Below are 20,343 nucleotides of genomic sequence, written 5' to 3'. Positions count from 1 at the left end.
TTAAATTTGAATAATAGTCATATTTAACTGGTCTTCCTTGTAGGTGTGTGGATATTATCCTATCACTGATGGCATTGTCCTTCAGAATAGATCTCGAAATGTTCTGTTTGATAATGAATGTGACACCACTCCTCTTTAATATGTCATTCTCAGAATAGTGGACCTTATGATTTTCTGATTCAAAACGGCCAGTACCAGTCGATTTCAGCTCAGTAATGCCTAGAATACTCATCTTTATAAGTTCCATTTCATTTTTGAAGACTTCCAATTTACCTAGATTCATAATTCATACTTTTTTTTTGAAACCCTGGTGGCATAGTGGTTAAGTGCTACAGCTGCTAACCAAGAGGTCAGCAGTTCAAATCTGCCAGGCTCTCCTTGGAAACTCTATGGGGCAGTTCTACTCTGTCCTATAGGGTCACTACGAGTTGGAAGCAACTCGACGGCAGTGGGTTTTATAATTCATACATTCCACCTCTCGATTTTTAATGGATGTTTACAGTTGCTTTTTCTCTTTTTGAGTCGTGCCACCTTAGCAAACAAAGGTCCCAAAAGCTTTACTCCCTCCACATCAAGATCAACTCTACTTTGAGGAGGCAGCTTTTCCCCGGTTCTATTTTGAGTGCCTTCCAACCTGAGGGGCTCATCTTCTGGCACTATACCAGACAATGTTTCACCAGCCAATGTTTTCATAAGTAGACTGCCAAGTCTACTTTCTAGTCTGTCTTAGTCTGGCAGGTGAGCTGAAACCTGCCCACCAAGGGTGACCCTGCCGGTATTTTAAATACTGGTGGCATAGTTTCCAGCATCACAGCAACGCAGAAGCCACCACAATACAACAAACTGACAGACATGTGGAGTGAAAAATATTTAGCATAAAAATAAAATAAAATACTAGAGGATAAAGAATCTATAGTAGAAATACATTCCTATTCACATATATCTTTACAATGAAAACTGGCATGCATGTGTTATAATTTTCTAAGTAAAATACAAATTTCTGAAGAACACAGGTATATTTTTTTTTACTTAGTTGATTTCTGACAGCAAGTTGTGAGTGCCTAAGAACAAGTTAATGGCCTATTAATTAAATAAAAAATAAACCGTAATAAAAAAATAACTAATAATTACATATGGATCCCCAAACTTTAACTTAATTAATTGAATGGAAATAACACAAGACAAAAATTACGAAGATCGACACTTGATTATTTTCACTTACCAGGAAAAGTCAGTTTGAGGATGTTGGGGAAGTTATCTAACCTCTACAACTCAGTTTTGTTTTAAAAGTAAAATTAAAATAAAATAATCTATTCACAGGTATTACAATTACTGTAAGACTGTAATAAGATGATGTAGGTGAAAGCTCTCTGTAAACTGAAAGATACAACTAAAAGTATCTATTATTACTAAAAAATATGAAATAAAAGGCAACTCACCTCTACACCTATATCTTCTTTAATAAAATTTAGGGTAAATGCTGATGATTATTATATCTACTTTAGAAAGTAAAAGGAGTTTTAGATTGAAGCTCTTGTTTAAAAGAGTATAAGATTAGAAATCTATAGTTTATCCTATAGGAATACATATGCTTATAGCACATATTACTGAAAAAGAACTTGAAATAGCTCACACATCTACATATAATTTTTTAACAGACAATTAAAAATAAAAGTGGAAGAATATCATCCCTAAAGAACAGGGTAATATTTTCAGAACTTATGATATATTAATGTACTTTGTATTCAAATTCCATCCGAATTATAGCAAAATACGTTGCTATGGACAGATTGAATGAGATTGATTTCCACAGCTGGCATGAACTTCTTCATGAAGGGTATGCAGCTGTAAGCCCTTACATGTGATGCTGCAGGGTTTTGCACACTCCCCTGTAAGTCTTCTCCATTTTACCTACACTTTTGGGTTCTTTGTTTCTAGCCACAATGTAGCCACCTCGCTCTCAGCAAATCACCTCACCATGGACTTTATTCTGATCTAGGCCATTCAACCCTATGTCCCTTAAATTTATTCTATCCCATTTGAAAATAACTTTATATGTTCACCCATTCTATCACCTTTTCTCTATTGGCTTAGAAAAAAATATAAACTCGCTCCTCTTGTCCAAGGCTAACCATCCTGTTATGATCTTGTTTGTCTTCTAGTCCCATTGTGTGGTTGATCTCTCTCTTCATTATATTTCAAAACCTCCCTTTCCACTGGTTTGCTTCCTTTTTACTCAGTAAAATGTTGACCTTTCTTACTTTAAAAACTGCATTTCCTGATTCTTAACTCACCCTAAAGTAAAGAGAACCTAATCTAGAAGGTCGTGAGGCGGCAGTCCTTCGAATGGCCCAAACAGGTGGCTATAATTACTCCCCATTCCTTCCCCCTTGCTAGCAGCTTTGGGCTTCAGAATAAACCACTGCATTCCCCCCTCTAAAGCCTACTCGTCTGTCCAAATAAGAAGCAGGCTTAAAGAGATACAATTCTCCACTAACAATTCCAGGCTGATGCCCCCATGCTTGACAAGCCCCGTTTTCAGAAGATCAGTAGGGAAAATTTGCATTGCACTCTGCGAAGTGAAATATGCAACCCCTGGAATATGAAGCCACTGGGTGGTGGACGATCCTCAGGGTCTTTCGTCCACAGTGCAAAAAGAGAGGGTGCCCACGGAAGTTTTCAATCCTGCTTGGAGCTTTTGAGCCAGAAAGAACTGTTTGTGATGGAACTTTTCCTGTTATACACTCTCCGTTGTCTGTGAGTAATTGAAACAGCTTTCAGTATTGCCAACACCATATATGTGTCTCGTGTGTATGCATAAATGGACGTAATACCCATAGAGTGTCTGGTACCACTATGTGAACTTCTCATTACAGCACTTCAGTGAGTCCTTAAGATCTGGAGACAGCCTTCAAGGCAACATGTGTGTGCAACGCAAAGGTAAGTCGAATTGACTTCAAATACTGGTTGCTTATTAGCTATCCAGATCCTCCACACGACTCCAGAATGAAATTTGGTTTCTCTCATCTTCTGACTGTATTTGCACTCAGGTCATTGTGTTAGTACCTAGATTTTCTCTACAATACTTTTGCTCTCATACCTTCCTTTTGGTTCCTTCCACAACCACACAAATTTATGCTTTGGTTGTTTCTTTCTGAGATTATTGCCATACACTAGTAATTGGTCTTCCTACCCTTAACTTCCCTGTCTCTGAATCATATTTTACATTATTTAAAGAATACTTCCCCCAAATCACATTTCTTATAATTTTTGTTGTGCCTTCTCACTGTCTAAGAAATAATTTAACTCCTAAGCAAGGCATTTGAAGGGCCCTACGATATGAGTTTTTAGTCTCTTCAACTCAGTTGCACAAACCCTCATGTCACAATTATAAGTGCAACTCACTGAAAATGCACTGTACTTTCCAGTCTCAATGGTCATCCTTGTTGATATCAAGATCTCCCTTTTTAACTTCTCAGACCCCAGATTGTCTGAGACATCTTTAAAGTCTCCCTTTAAATTCTTCTCCTTCCAGTAAATTGTGTAGTTTCTCAGCCAGAACTTCCTTCCATCCTCTAATTTCCCAGAAAAGACATTTGCCTTTCTTTTGACATTTACCTTCTATTTTATACTTTATTATCATTATTTTTTATCCTTGTGCCTTTTCTTGGCTAGTATTCTCGAGATCATTGGTGTCAGCCACCCTGCTTATTCAATTTTCCCTCCACCCTCAGCAAATCTTTTTGCTTAAAATAATAGTTGAGATTCAATTAAAAGTAAATACATATTGACTTTGCACATATCTAAAGAATAAAGAACCAATTCTTCCTTTCCTCTCACGTCAAAACAGAAGTTCACATTTTACAGCATGTTTGTGCACACCTACACACACAAAGAGCCCATGAGATCTCATCGACTTAAGAAGTGAAACCTTGTGCCAAAGTGATGTTTACATGGTAGGTGAAAAGAGAGTAGTAGATGACAGGAAGGATGACAAGTCAAGTGAACCAAATCTGAAGTGGTAATTTTTACAACTTGAATAATCTGCTCTCCATATGTTTCCTACAAATCCTAGGAAAGGTACTATAACCATGATCTTTGCATTAGAGTCAAACTATAAAGATTCACCTCTTAGCAGGAATAAATTTAGAAATAGAGAAACAAGAAGAAAGCTTTTTGGCAATCTTTCCTGAAAGTGTGTGCAAAGCTGAAAAGCCAAATGGAGAGAGTAGTCTGTTAACCTTTATCACACACCACATGCAAAGTAGTCACACATCATAATGCTTTCATATCATATGTTTGTTTCACATTCTCAGACATGGTACCACGTAGTTAAGCCTCCAGCAGCTGCAGAAATTACAATGCAGCAATGGTCTACCCATAGAGCTCAGCGCTTCCTTTAGAGTTCTTGGCTTTGATAACTTGAGACAAAAGAAAGTTTCATGCTCCTAAGTTGAATGCAGACTGTGACCTAAATTAATTTGTCTTCCATATTTTTTTTTCTTAAGTTTCATCTTCTTTAAGTTAAAGGGAACCTATACAATCTAATTGGGGAACATAAAGCGAGATAATCTTCTTATGGAGGCGTTAATGCAAATTTTCATATTCTGAATATGTGATCTTTTCTTTCCCTCTTGTCTTTATATCCATCTCCCCTTGGTTCTCATTGTCCTTCATTTATGGGTTAACATAAAAAAAAAAAAAAAAAAAAAAACTCGTTGCCATCGCACCAATTCTGACTCATAGCGACCCTATAGGACAGAGTAGAATTGCCTCATAGGGTTTCCCAGGGGTGGCTGGTGGATCCAAACTGCAGACCTTTTGGTTAGCAGCCAAAGGTTAACCACTGTGCCACCATAATGGGAAAGACAGATTTTAGGTGATTTGTTCACATCTCAAGGAATGATTTTATTACTATCATCCTCAAATCTTAACCCTTTTGGTAAGTTTCTTGAGGACAGTTGTTCCCTTTATTAAAAAAAAAAAAAAAAAAAAAAACTCTTTTTCTAAACTTGTATGATATTCTAGTTATCAGTCCCAAACTTTGTTATGAAAATGGCATATCAAAGGTGTCAGTATTTGGATTTCTGTGTTAATGAGAACCTGTTCTCCTTCTGAGGAGTTTTAGGTCCTTGTTCTTAGTCTCTTATACATCTTTTTGGCTAGCCTAAGATATAATAAAAGAATAGGTAAATTGTCAATATATGTCTATGTAACATTTTTCTAGATGTAGTGGAGGTATGGTATGATAAGCAGGATGTGTTTTTGGTAAGACAGCCTGGGTTTGATTGATTCCCAGCTTATCCTTGCTCTGTGATACTGTACAAATTAGAAAATTTATTTAATCAGTTGTAAAATAGGGATGACAAAAATACTTTGGAGTTGTTCTAAGGGCTTAATGATATGACATAATTAAAAGAATCTAATATACTTCTTTTAAAATATTGTCCCCTTTTCTTCTTCTTTCCTTCATATCCTTTAAAAAATAAATGCAAGCATCATTTTAGCTTTAAAATGGATTATACGTGAGGACCCACTTTTTAAAGTTAGCTCACATCTGGTCTCTGTGCTATGGCTATTTCTGAAGCACCCCATTGTCTTTTGCCATTAAAAAAAAATACATATGATAAAAAAAAGCTTAAGTGTACACGCCACTTAAGCCTACAATATCTCAGTTAATTCTCATAACAGGTATTCAAAATAGATGATATTTATCTTTAATCTATAAATGAGAAAACTAAGGTTAAAAAGGTTAAGTGACTTTCATGATATTGCAAAGGTTAAGCAAGGTTAAGTGGCTTCTATGATACTATAACATGAGTAAGTAGCAATTCTGGGAATTGAACCCATGTTTTCCAATTCTCAGCTAAGTGACTTTTCTACTCTTTCACCCTGGCAGGGATTTACTTTACATACATTCCCTCCTCTCTCTTTGAAATATTCTATAATTTTCATGCTAAACTCAATTTTTTTGTCTTAGTCAATTCTTCTTTCTGCTCTCATCTAGGAAACTTGAGAAAACAGCCTGTTTTTGTAAATTGAAATCTTTAGTCACAGTTATGTTGAGATATTCAACAAATGTTTAACTGGGGAAAAATATTTCAAACCATGCTATTTGATCCAATTTTTAAAAAATGCAGTTATTAAGTAAATGAATAACTTTTTGGGTACATGGCAGAATATAATAATAAAGAAACACCATTTTAGGGTTTTATATGTTTATTTACAAAGAAAAAACATTAAGTCAACTGTGACAGAAGGAGCATAACTTTTGAACAATTACCACTTAGCAGTAAAAATCCATGCCCTTGGAAATAGGTTTGTGGTATTATTAGGCAAGGTATAAGGTAAAAAGCTTTAGGGAAGAAATAAAAAGAATGTGGCATATAGAATTAGAATGTCTGGATAGTGTTCGGATTATTTCTATATGGCTTCTAAGTAGCTTTTTTTATATATATAAATATAATCTACTGCTATAGTTATTGAGGGAAAACGAAGGAAGGGAGAGAGGCAGAGAGGGAGAAAAGAATGGAGGAAGGGAGAAAGAAGGAGGGAGTGAGGGAGGAAGGAAGAAGGGGAAAGAAAGAAAGAAAGAAGGAAGGAAGGGCGATAGAAGAGAGATAAGGAAGAAACTGAATTACTTAAGGGTGACCATCATCAACAGCATGAATACAAACAGATTACTAATTATATTGATATTTATAGTTTACTGAGTATCTACCACACACTTGGGCAAATTTATATACAAATACAAAAATAAATAATGTATCACTAAAGTTCCTAAAAATCTTGCCAAATAGACATTGCTACTATTACTACTACCCTTTCTAAAATCTTACGCAATAGACTTTATTATTTTAGATTAGAAAATAGCCTTATGAAGGTAAATAATTTGCCCAAGATCACACTATCGGCAATGTAATGATTTGAAACTGTGGCTATGTTCATATAAAAATGAATGTTTTTGCATGACGCCAAATAGCCTGGCCACAAAAATAATCTCTCCCCTTAATAGATAGTAGAACCACTAAGAACTTTTTAAAGCTAAAATTGGTCAATAATATTAGAGTATGTTATTTTCAAGTATCTTTATTTCAAATAAATTTTCTATATTTTAAATGATTCTCTGAGATAAAACTAGAAGCAAAAAATTATAAAAGAAAGTCGTCTCTGGCTGAAAGAAGAATATACATCTAATATATCTTGAAATGAGGGTTACTAAATGTAAATATACTTTACCCAAACGGTAAAGTATAATGTAATGGAATACAAAAACCAGCAAGGCTGGACAATTTGAGCAAAGAGGAGATTTAAAAAAAGAAGAAAGTGAGTAATTTGACTCTTCAGTTATCACCAAAATACTTACAATTTCTGGTATTCTTACTGTGGTTACTGAGAAATAAAGTTTGTTTTTTTTTTTAATATATAAATTTTATTTATAAGCAATCCCTGGCACATCCATAAGTTTGAATTGTCCAAGCCGTAAAAATGATTTTAGAGAAGAATCTTTAAAATGACAGAGAATTGTTAGTGATAAATTCAGTTAAAAATGGCAATATACCAAATATATGGACTTTGGCCACAACTGTGCCTAAAATTGTTAAATGTAGACATTTGATTGGTAAAGAAATTTGAAAAGACATAAGCAAAATATTAAAAGAGGTTTTCTGTTGGTAATGCAGTTATGCATATTTTTAAAATTTTAATTTTGTGCAGTTTGAATTTTATAAAATGGACATACATTACATTTGTGTAGCAAAAAAGACAATAAAACTTACATCAAAAGTAAAAGTTTACTTAGTTGCAGTTTGGATGCTGATCATTCAGGTACAGCTCATGCATTTCCTTTCGTCAGGGAAATGCCACTACCAAGTGACTGACAAAGGAAAATAAAAAGAAGCTCCCTTTTTCAAAGAAAAAATAAAGCAGCCCCTTTTGGTTGTCAATGTGATCACGTCAGACTCTAAGGCCCATGGACAGGAGAAATTTCGTTTAGACTCTGGGCTGTGCACAGAGCTACTGGTGCTATGCACATAATTATGATCATTGACAGTCACTCAATCTCTTTCCCTCTCTTCTGTGCCATTGTTGCCCTGGTGCTGCCTTGGCAGCATATTTAGATTTTAAGTTGTCAATCATGATTCTTTTATATTCTCACAAAATGATAAAAATGCATAATATAAAAGGATGCCTAGTGGGACAGAGTTTTTACTGGACAATTGCATTTCTTTCCCACTTGAGTTACTCTGCAAATGTCTAATACACCAAATATTCCCTAACCCAATCAAAGCAAGTTTCCTTGTTTTAGTTTCCACGTAACAGATTTTGAAAAATTGACTCATTTTTAAAGAATATTCAACTATTGCTGTATAAATTACTGAGGCTGCAAGATTAAACAGGGAAACCAATCAGAACAAAACCAGATCCCTTTGCCCTCCTACATCAAAACACTATAATCCATTCTCTGTTTCCAAAAGTAAAATCTTCGTTAAGCTGAAAAACACACATTGCCATAAATCAAAGCAAATATGTCTCTGCTTTGCTCCTTCTATTTTAGGTTGAGTGATCAATCCCACTTAACATTTTCTCAAAGAAAATAGGTGTGTGCTATTTTTTTTTTCTTTTTCAAAGATTTAAATGGAATTTTCAGAGAATCTGAAAGCTAAAGAAAAGCTAAACAAGCACTGGATTAGCATTACAATGAATAGATTTTTAGTGAACCTGAAATGGAATTCTAAGTACATTGCCCGCATCTCTCTCTCTCTCTCTCTGTGTGTATGTGTTTTTCCTTCATGGGCCAAAATAACCTAGGAGATGTTTACTCCCCAAGACATCACCTCTGACATTCATAGAAGTCTAGTGTACACAGTAGGGGATAATCTTGGAGTTGTAGGAGCAACTTCTTAGGGGGTAAACAATAGTTTGTTTCAGGAGTTCCCAAACCACTGTCAGGGCCAGTTGGTCAGATACGAAGCCAGCTAGACTGAATAATAAGTTTGGGGCTAGATCATCCTATTTTAATATGTGAACTGCTCAACCTTCAATCTCATTACCACAGTTTATCATGCACACATTTCTCAGTAAACTTGAACAATTTGCTATATCTAGAATTGGGTAAAACATTTACTTTAAATTGACAATGAGAACTATTTCAGTTTATGATGGAGTTTTGTTTCTTTCTTTTTTTTTACAAAATTAACCAGATATGCACAAAATCAATTAAAACCTCAATTATCACTGCATTATTTAGGCTTTTTTGTGTATATTTATAGATTCAAATGTGGCTTTTTAATAGAAACTCCTGGAAAAACAATATGCATAATGATATACATTGTTCAAAATCAATGTTTCAAATTCCTGATGTTTTTAAGTGCAGAAAGATTACTGTACTATGTATTCCAATAAGTGCTATGAACAGAAGTGGTTAGGACTTTGATTATATGTCTCATCTCAGAAAATCACCTTCAGAAACCCAGAGCCCCTAACTTGAGTATAGGGCACTATTGAAATTACATTAAAAAGTCAGGGAAAATGTAGTTACAAGGTAAAAATGTAAGAGTAGTAATTACTTGGTCAGTGTTAGGGCAAAGTCATGAGACAGAGTCACAGAATGAAACCCGATTAGCAGAGGTTATAAAAAGAAATAAGGAAACACTTACTGTAAGTGCCTGAGAATCAAGAGAATGACACTGAAGAGTGTAAGTCCACTACTTAATAGGAAAAGGGAAAATTACAGACTACAAGTAGGCCAACACATTTAATTGCTCCTTGGGTTATTCTTTTCTAAATACTAATAATTGTAAAAGGTTGCTTAATGTGATAATAGTTACCAAGGTTGAAGAGATCAAAAGGCAATGTCGGAAAGTAACAAATTGAGGTGAGTAAACATCTTAGTGAATATGTTCAGATTAATTGTTTCCCAAGAAGTACCAAAGAAGGAGATGCATCTGATGCTGAGGTGACTCTCAGAGTATATCATAGTAAAACAAATAGAAAATAAACATTTCTATTTGAACTGTCAAAAGACAAGAATTATTCTAGTAAAATTTTTAAAATTGATAATCAGAAATCTATCAACTCTCAAATGTTTACTGAGCATCTACGTTGTTCCTGTGATATGCCAGAGACTCCTGTGAAATCTCAATACATACATGACACGTCTGTAACTCAAAAGATTTCATTCCAAGAGGCGGAGCCAAGATGGTGGAACAGACAGTTGCTTCCGGTGAGCCCTCTTTACAACAAAGACCCCAAAAAACAAGTGAAATGAGTGTATTTCTGAAAGCTGGGAGCCCTGAGCATCAAAGGCTAGCTTAGAAAATGAACTGAGGGGCATGGGGAGGAAGAGAATGCTCAGAAGCAGAGAGGAGTTATTAGACCTGAATTGTGGGGAGCCCTCAGGCACCGTTCCTGGAGTGGTGGCAGTGGCGGGCTGGTACTAGCATTCGGCTGCAGTTTCCTTAGGGAGAAGCAGCCAGCCACACGGCCTACTCACACCTCCAGAACCAGAAAAGAATGGCGCTCTCGGCAAAAGCTAAGTACTTGCATATATTTTAACGTGCCCCCCTCCACCCTCAAGCTGGCTTCAGTGGCTGAACTACCTGGGCCTGAGATAGACCCTGGTGAGCACCTAGAGCCACCCTCCCAGACTTGGGGAAGGAAAAAATTTGCAATTGGGGGAAAAGATAATTTGCTAGCTCCTCTAACTGGGGAAGCTCAGGATAGAAGCAGTTCCTGTCCAGACATAAATGGTCCTTGGACTTTGAGCAACATTCCCCTCTGCATGGACCTGTGTGGCCCTATTTTGGGAGAATAGGCCCTTGTTGGCAGACTACAACCATTTCAGCTGTGCAGTGGGGAGGTAGGTGTTTGATGTTTGACATTGGTTTGCCTATTAAACAAGGCACTCACCTACCCACATCAGGGACCTAAGGACTGGTAGCCCCACTCAGGTCATCCAGGCACCCATGACAGGGGTTCAAGGAAAACTGGTACCTCCCAGACCTTACAACCAAAAATTTGGGTGCCCATGGTCTGTCTGCAGAACCCACCCACCTGCACACTTTGGGGAACAGTGACGCACTTTCCTCAGAGACACTCGGGGGTCAGTTCTCAGCCCCCTGCCTTGTTCAGGGCGTGACCTCCTGCTACAATCAGATACCGGTGTATACACCAATCACCAATGCCTCTCTAAGACTGTAGGACAGAGCCTGTACCACACACTTGATTATCAGCTACCTGGAAACCTAAGCTGAATTCATATAAGAAAACTAAATGGACTCCTAGAATGATATACCTGAAAACAGCTCTAGCCAGCTGGGGAGAGACCATTAGAGCTCCAAAGGAGAAAATAATCAAGCTAGCTCACTCAAGCAACCCATTTGGGTATATCAAAACAAAACAAAGCAAGAAGCTACGATACAGTAAGCAAGCATAAACTAATACAATAACTTATACAAGACTCAGAGACAACAGCCAATATCAAGTCACATAAAGAAACAGGCCATGATAACCTCAACAACCCCTCAAAACAAAGAATACAGGGATCTTCTAGATGAAAGTGTGTTCCTGGAATTACCTGAGCCAGAATACAAAAGTTTAATATATAGAATCCTTCAAGACATCAGGAAGGAAATGAGGCAATATGCAGAACAAGCCAAGGAACACACAGATAAAGCAATTGAAGAAATTAGGAAGATTATTCAGGAACATAATGAAAAGTTTAATAAGCTGGAAAAATCCATAGACAGGCAGCAATCAGAAATTCAGGGAATTAACAATAAAATTACAGAAGTAGACAACTCAAAAGAAAGTCAGAGGAGCAGAACTGAGCAAGTAGAAGCCAGAATTTCTGAACTTGATGATAAATCACTTGGCGCTAATATATTTGAAGAAAAATCAGATAAAAGAATTCCAAAAACTGAAGAAACCTTAAGAATCATGTGGGACTCTATCAAGAGAAATAATCTACGAGTGATTGGAGTACCAGAACAGTGAGGGATAACAGAAAATACAGAGAAAATTGTTGAAGATTTGTTGGTGGAAAAATTCCCTGATGTTGTGAAAGATGAGAAGATACCCATCCAAGATGGTCATCAAACTCCACATAAGGTAGATATTAAAAGTCACCGAGACATATTATAATCAAACTTGCCAAAACCAAAGATAAAGAGAGAATTATGAGAGCAGCAAGGGATAAACGAAAAGTCACCTACCAAGGAGAGCCAATAAGAATAAGCTTGGACTACTCAGCAGAAACCATGCAGGCAAGAAGGTAATGGGGTGACATTTTTAAAAAATTGAAGGAAAAAAATTGCCTGCCAAGAATCATATACCCAGGAAACTGTCTCTTAAATATGAAGGTGAAATTAAGACATTTCCAGATAAACACAAGTTGAGGGAATTTGTAAAAACCAAACTAAAACTACAAGAAATGCTAAAAGGAGTCCTTTGGTTAGAAAATCAATAATATCAGGTATCAACCCAAGACTAGAATACTGGGCAGAGCAACCAGAAGTCAACCCAGACAGGGAAATCCAAAAAAACAAAGCAACATTATTAAAAAAAAAAAAAAAAAAAGCTCAAAACAGGATAACAGTAATGTTATTTTACAAGACAACATTAAAATAATAAACAGGGACTAAGAAATTTTTAAGAAATGTAATCATACACCGTACACCTTCCACACGGAGAGGAAGATACAGCGACACAAAAAAATAAAAGTTAGGTTTAAATTTAGAAAAACAGGGATAAATATTAAGGTAACCACAAAGGAGACAAACTGTCCTGCTTATCAAAATAAAATACAAGAAAAAAATAGAGACTCAGCAGAAACAAAATCAACAACAAATATGAGGACAGGACAATATATAAAGATAATCTACTCAGCACATAAAATTAAGGGGAAAAAAGAAACAGTCAACAACACACAAAAAAAGACATCAAAATGACAGCACTAAATTCATACCTATCCATAATTACCCTGTAAATGGACTAAATGCACCAATAAAGACACAGAGAGTGGCAGAATGGATTAAAAAACAAGATCCGTCTATATGCTGCCTACAAGAGACACACCTTAGACTTAGAGATAAAAACAAACCAAAACTCAAAGGATGGAAAAAAATATATTAAGCAAACGACAATCAAAAAAGAACAGGAGTGGCAATGTTAATTTTGACAAAAAAGACTTTAAAGTTAAATCCATCAGAAAGGATAAGGAAGGACACTATATAATGATTAAAGGGACAATACACCAAGAAGATATAACCATATTAAATATTTATGCACCCAATGACAGGGCTGCAAGCTACATAAAACAAACTTGAACAGCACTGAAAAGTGAGATAGACAGCTCCACAATTATAGTAGGAGACTTCAACACACTACTTTCAGTGAAGGACAGGACATCCAGAAAGACACACAATAAAGACATGGAAGATCTAAATGCCACAATCAACCAACTTGACCTGATACACATGTAGAGAACACTCCACCCAACAGTAGCCAAGTGTACTTTCTTTTCTAGTGCACACGGAACATTCTCTAGAATAGACCACATATTAGGTCATAAAGCAAGCCTTAGCAGAATCCAAAACATTGAAATATTACAAAGCATTTTCTCTGACCATATGGCCATGTAAGTAGAAATCAATAACAGAAAAAGCATGGAAAAGAAATCAAACACTTGGAAACTGAACAATACCCTGCTCAGCAAAGACTGGATTATAGAAGACATTAAGTATGGAATAAAGAAATTCATAGAATCCAAAGAGAATGAAAACACTTCCTAGCAGAACCTTTGGGACACAGCAAAAGCGGTGCTCAGAGGCCAATTTATATAAATAAATACACACATACAAAAAGAAGAAAGGGCCAAAATCAAAGAATTATCCCTACGACTTGAACAAATAGAAAGAGAGCAACAAAAGAAACCCATAGGCACGAGAAGAAAACACATTATAACAATTAGAGCTGAACTAAATGAAATAGAAAACAGAAGAATTGAAAGAATAAACAAGACCAAAAGCTGGTTCTTTGAAAAAAATCAACAAAATTGATAAACCACTGACCAAACTGACAAAAGAAAAACAGGAGAGGAAACAAATAACCTGAATAAGACATGAGATGGGTGATATTACAACAGACCCAACTGAAATTAAAAGAATCATATCACATTACTATGAAAAATTGTACTCTAACAAATTTGAAAACCCGGAAGAAGTGGATGAATTCCTCCAAACACACTACCTACCTAAATTAACACAAACAGAGGTAGAACAACTAAATAGACGCGTAACAATAGAAGAGATTGAAAAGGTAATCAAAAAACTCCCAACAAAAAAAAGCCCTGGCCCGGATGGCTTCACTGCAGAGTTCTACCAAACTTTCCGAGAAGAGTTAACACGACTACTACTGAAGGTATTTCAGAGCATAGAAAAGGACGGAATACTATGAAACTCATTCTATGAAGCCACCATAGTCATGATACCAAAACCAGGTAAAAACACCACAAAAATAGAAAATTACAAACTTATATCCCTCAGGAACACAGATGCAAAAATCCTCAACAAAATTCTAACCAATAGAATTCAACACCATATCAAAAAAATAATTCACCATCACCAAGAGAGATTCATACCAGGTATGCAGGGATGGTTCAAAATTAGAAAAACAATTAATGTAATCCATCATATAAATAAAACAAAAGACAAGAATCACATGATTTTATCAATTGATGCAGAAAAGGCATTTGACAAAGTTCAACACTCATTCAGGATAAAAACTCTTAGCAAAATAGGAATAAAAGGAAAATTCCTCAACATAATAAAGGGCTTTTACATAAAGCCAATTGCCAACATCATCCTAAATGGAGAGAGCCTGAAAGCATTTCCATTGAGATCGGGAACCAGACAAAATTGAGATCGGGAACCAGACAAAGATGCCCTTTATCACCACTCTTATTCAACATTGTGTTGGAGGTCCTAGCCAGAGCAATTAGGCTAGATAAAGAAATAAAGGGCATCCAGATTGGCAAGGAAGAAGTAAAAGTATCTCTATTTGCAGATAACATGATCTTATACACAGAAAAACCCTAAGGAATCCTCAAGAAAACTACTAAAACTAATAGAAGAGTTCAGCAGAGTATTGGGATACAAGATAAACATACAAAAATCAGTTGCATTTCTCTGCACCAACAAAAAGAACATTGAAAAGGAAATCACCAAATCAATGCCATTTACAGTAGCCCCCAAGAAGAAAAAATACTTAGGAATAAATTTTACCAAAGATGTAAAAGGCTTATACAAAGAAAACCACAATACACTTCTGCAATAAACCAAAAGGGACTTATATAAGTGGAAAAACATACCTTGGTCATGGATAGGAAAACTTAACATTATAAAAATGTCTATTCTACCAAAAACGATCTATACATTTAATGCAATTCCGATCCAAATCCAAATGACATTCTTTAATGAGATGGAGAAACAAATCATCAACTTCATATGGAAGGGAAAGAGGCCCATGATAAGTAAGGCATTACTGAAAAAGAAGAACAAAGTGGGAGGCATAACTTTAACTGATTTTAGAACCTATTATATCGCCACAGTAGGCAAAACAGCCTGATGCTGGGACAACAACAGATACATAGACCAGTGGAACACAATTGAGAATCCAGACATAAATCCATCCACATATGAGCAGTTGATATTTGACAAAGGCCTCAAAACAGCTAAATGGGGAAAAAACAGTCTTTTTAACAAATGATGATGGCATAACTGGATATCCACCTGCAAAAAAATGAAACAGGACCCACACCTCACTCCATGAGCAAAAACGAGCTTAAAATGAATCAAAAACCAAAATATAAAATCTTAACCGATAAAAATCATAGAAGAAAAAATAGGGACGTTATGAGCCCAATACATGGCATAAACAGTATACAAAACATTATTAAGAATGCAGAAGAAAAACTAGATAACTGGGAGCTCCTAAAAATCAAACACCTGTGCTCATCCAAAGACTTCACCAAAAGAGTAAAAGATTACCTACATACTGGGAAAAAGTTTTTAGTTATGACATTTCCGATCAGCGCTTGACCTCTAAAATCTACACGATGCTGCAAAAACTCAACTAAAAAAAGACAAATAACACAATTAAAAAATGGGCAAAAGATATGAATAGACACTTCACTAAAGAAGACATTCAGGTAGCTAACAGATACATGAGGAAATGGTCAAGATCATTAGCCATTAGAGAAATGCAAATCAAAACTACAATGAGATTTCATCTCACTCCAACAAGGCTGGATTAATCCAAAAAACACAAAATAATAAATGTTGGAGAGGCTGAGGAGAGATTGGAACACTTCTACACTGCTGGTGGGAATGTCAAATGGTATGACCACTTTGGAATTCGATTTGGCACTTCCTTCAAAAGCTAGAAATAGAACTACCGAATGACTCAGCAATCCCACTCCTCGCGATATATCCTAGAGAACTAAAAGCCTTTACACGAACAGATATATGCACACCCATGTTTATTGCAGCACTGCTTACAATAGCAAAATGATGGAAGCAACCAAGGTGCCCATCAACTGATGAATGGATAAATAAATTATGGTATATTTACACAATGGAATATTATGCATCGATAAAGAACAGTGATGAATCTGTGAAGCATTTTATAACATGGAGGAACCTGGAAGGCATTATGCTGAGTGAAATTAGTCAGTTGCAAAAGGACAAATATTGTATAAGACCACTATTATATGAGCTTGAGAAATAGTTTAAACTGAGAAGAAAACACTCTTTTGTGGTTACGGAAGGAGGGAGGGAAGAAGGGTGGGAGGGGGTACACACTAATTAGATAGTAGATAAGAACTACTTTAGGTGAAGGGAAAGACAACACACAATACAGGGGAGGTCAGCACAATTGGACTAAACCAATAGCAAAGAAGTTTCCTGAATAAACTGAATGCTTCGAAGGCCAGCGTAGCAGGGGAAGGGGTTTGGGGACCATGGTTTCAGGGAACATCTAAGTCAATTGGCATAATATAATCTATTAAGAAAACATTCTGCATCCCACCTTGAAGAGTGGTGTCTGGGGTCTTAAACGCTAGCAAGCAGCCATCTGAGATGCATCAATTGGTCTCAACCCACCTGGATCAAAGGAGAATGAAGAACACCAAGGACACAATGTAATTACGAGCCCAAGAGACAGAGAGGACCACCGGAAGCAGAGACTACATCATCCTGAGACCAGAAGAACTAGATGGTGCCTGGCTACAACCGATGACTGCCCTGACAGGGAACACAAGAGAGTACTCCTGAGGGAGCAGGAGAGCAGTGGGATGCAGTCCCCAATTTCTCATAAAAAGACCAGACTTAATGGTCTCACTGAGACCAGAAGAACCCCTTCTGTTGGCCCAGGACAGGAACCATTCCCGAAGCCTACTCTTCAGACATGGATTGGACTGGACAATGGGTTGCAGAGGGATTCTGGTGAGGAGTGAGCTTCTTGGATCAGGTGGACACTTGAGGCTATGTTGGTATCTCCTGCCTGAGGGGAGATGAGAGGGTAGAGGGGGTTAGAAGCTGGCAAACTGGATATGAAAAGAGAGAGTGGAGGGAGGGTGCGGGCTGTATCATTAGGGGGAGAGTAATTGGGAGTATGTAGCAAGGTGTATATAAGTTTTTGTGTGAGAGACTGACTTGATGTGTAAACTTTCACTTAAAGCACAATAAAAATTATAAAAAAAAAAATAATAATAATAAGATTTCATTCCAGCTTTGGTGGTAAGCTAACATGTATGCAATAATTAAAGAACCAAAAAAGCGCATTACCGTCGAGTGGATTCCAAGTCATAGCATCCGTATAGGACAGAGTACAATTGCCCCATAGGTTTCCCAAGGCTGTAATGTTTACGGAAGCAGAGTACTGTAGCTTTCTTCCACGGAGCTGCTGGTGGGTTCAAATACCGAACTTTTGGTTAGCAGTAGAGCTTTAACCACTGTTCCACCAGGGCTCCTTAATCAAAGAACAGTTATGATGAATGTGGAAAGCAATAATGAATAAGACGTTCTAATCCATGTGAGACTATAGTATCAATCTTTCCTAGTAAATGACACTAATATGAACTCTAACCATATCCACATTCAAGTGGATAGCATGATTCTATTCCACATTCTAATACCATTCCAAATTTATTTTTGAAGGAAAGTTCTACAGGGTTCAATTGCTTTTGAAGAATATGATTTGCAAATAAATGTCTTATCGAAGGAGCAGAGCACATAAATATACATTATGACTTCCTTAGATCCAAAAAATGTGTAAAAAAAGATGTTTTTGAACTGCATTAACATGCTTTTCCCTTATACTATTCAGAGAATCAAAAACATCTTAACTCATAGGGAACTTCAAAAAATACAGCCCAACTTTCAAATCTTATAGGGAATTCATGCATATTTTCTCTTTGAAATAGCCCTTACTCAATTACTTATAGCACCTAAAACCAAATAAGGTGTATAATAATGGTATATTTTAAAAACTTCTAAAACTCAGGTTTTTCACCTTCCTATTATTATACAACCGTAATTAGGCACAAAGCAGACCATGTTAATAGTAATTAGCAGTGTTTAGATATCTTAAGACTAAAGTGAAATAAAAACCAAAACAAACCCACTCCGTCGAGTCAATTCTGACTCATAGCGACCCTATAGGACAGAGCAGGACTGCCTCATAGAGTTTCCAAGGAGCGCCTGGTGGATTTGAACTGCAGACCTGTTGGTTAGCAGCTGTAGCACTTAACCACTATGCTGCCAGGGTTTCCAGTATGAGGTATAACAGAGAGAAATTAGAACTAAAGAGAGATGATTAAACTCATAAGAAAAAAAAATTATGTTTTAAAGGACTATTAATATATAAACATAACATACTCACCCTAAATTTTTAAAAGCAAAAATCATGATTACAAGGTATTTATATAGCAGTAGGATTTTTGAGATTTCCATTTTTTAGACATAGAATAAGTACAGTTTAAAATCTCCATTTTGCTTGTTTTACTCAACTATGTATTTTTAAGATATTCCCGTATAACATAGAGACCTTTCTTCATTCCTTTTGTATGGCTGCATCATGTTCCAAATGTATGATTTTACTATAAATCATTTATCAAGTTTTCTACCAATTCACAAATGTTATTTGTAATTGTCTGCAAGCTGTTGTCTTTTATTTTTTTGAAGCCAAAGTTTTGTTACTATAGCCTGGTATTAACTATGTTTGGAAAAATCAAAAGGTAAAGTACATGGTCTTGGAATATTTGTGGAGTAGAAACAATGAGGAGATAACAATAAAATTTGGAGAAACCAGTTACAAAACAGAAAAAGTCAGAAGTCTGACTCACTTCATAGCAAAGCTCACTTCATAGCAAGGACAGAAAATGGAGGTGAAAACACCACCGGAGTGAATTTGTGGGCCATCTAAGTAATCATTAGAGATTCTACATATTTACTTATAAAAATAAATTAGGTAGAAGAATATAATTTGTGGTGGTATGTGAAGTCAGATTCATGTGTATGTTGAGGAATGGCATGGATAATTGCAATTGGCTCCGAACAGATCTCTATGATTTTGTCCCTGCTTCTCTACAGTTTATTCTCAACAGAGCAGCCATAATGATGCATTTAAAACATAAGTATTCTCATATCAATACCCTTCTCAAAACCAATATTGAGTTGTCAACAAAGCAAGCTCCAGTATCTCCAAGACAATTTTCCAAAAACGAGCTGCAGGTGCTGGCTGCTGGAAGTAAGATACATCGAAGCTCCCGATCCCCACATGTCTCCAAACACCCAAATACATTAAAAAGGGAGCAAAAGTGATCTTAACACAGAACTGACACAAACCAAACCCAAAAACTAAACCCACTGCCTTCAAGTTGATTCTGATTCATAGCAACCCTATAGGACAGAGTAGAACTGCCCCACAGAGTTCCCAAGGGAGAATCTTTAAGGAAGCAGACTGCCACATCTTTTTCCCGTAGAGCGGCTGGTGGGTTTGAACCACCAAACTGTTGGTTAGCAGCTGAGCACTTTAACCACTGTACCAGCAGGGCTCATCCTCCACAAAATGCATTAGAGAAAAAAGACCAAACACTGATTCCGAGGAAACTCCAATATTAGAAGGTTATAGAACAGTAGAGAACCACTAAAGGTGGCTGATAAAGAGTGGCAAGTGAGGAAGAAAGTCCAAGAGACTGGGTGTCCTGGAAGTCTAGTGGGTGGTGGGGGAAAGATCATCAGTGAGGAGGTACTGATCAACTGGTCAAATGCTACAGATTGT

The sequence above is a fragment of the Loxodonta africana genome, chromosome 1 (genome assembly GCF_030014295.1).
Source record: "Loxodonta africana isolate mLoxAfr1 chromosome 1, mLoxAfr1.hap2, whole genome shotgun sequence".
Taxonomy (NCBI): domain Eukaryota; kingdom Metazoa; phylum Chordata; class Mammalia; order Proboscidea; family Elephantidae; genus Loxodonta; species Loxodonta africana.
The sequence above is the reverse complement of the archived record's forward strand: the minus strand, read 5'-3'. Positions refer to the sequence as shown.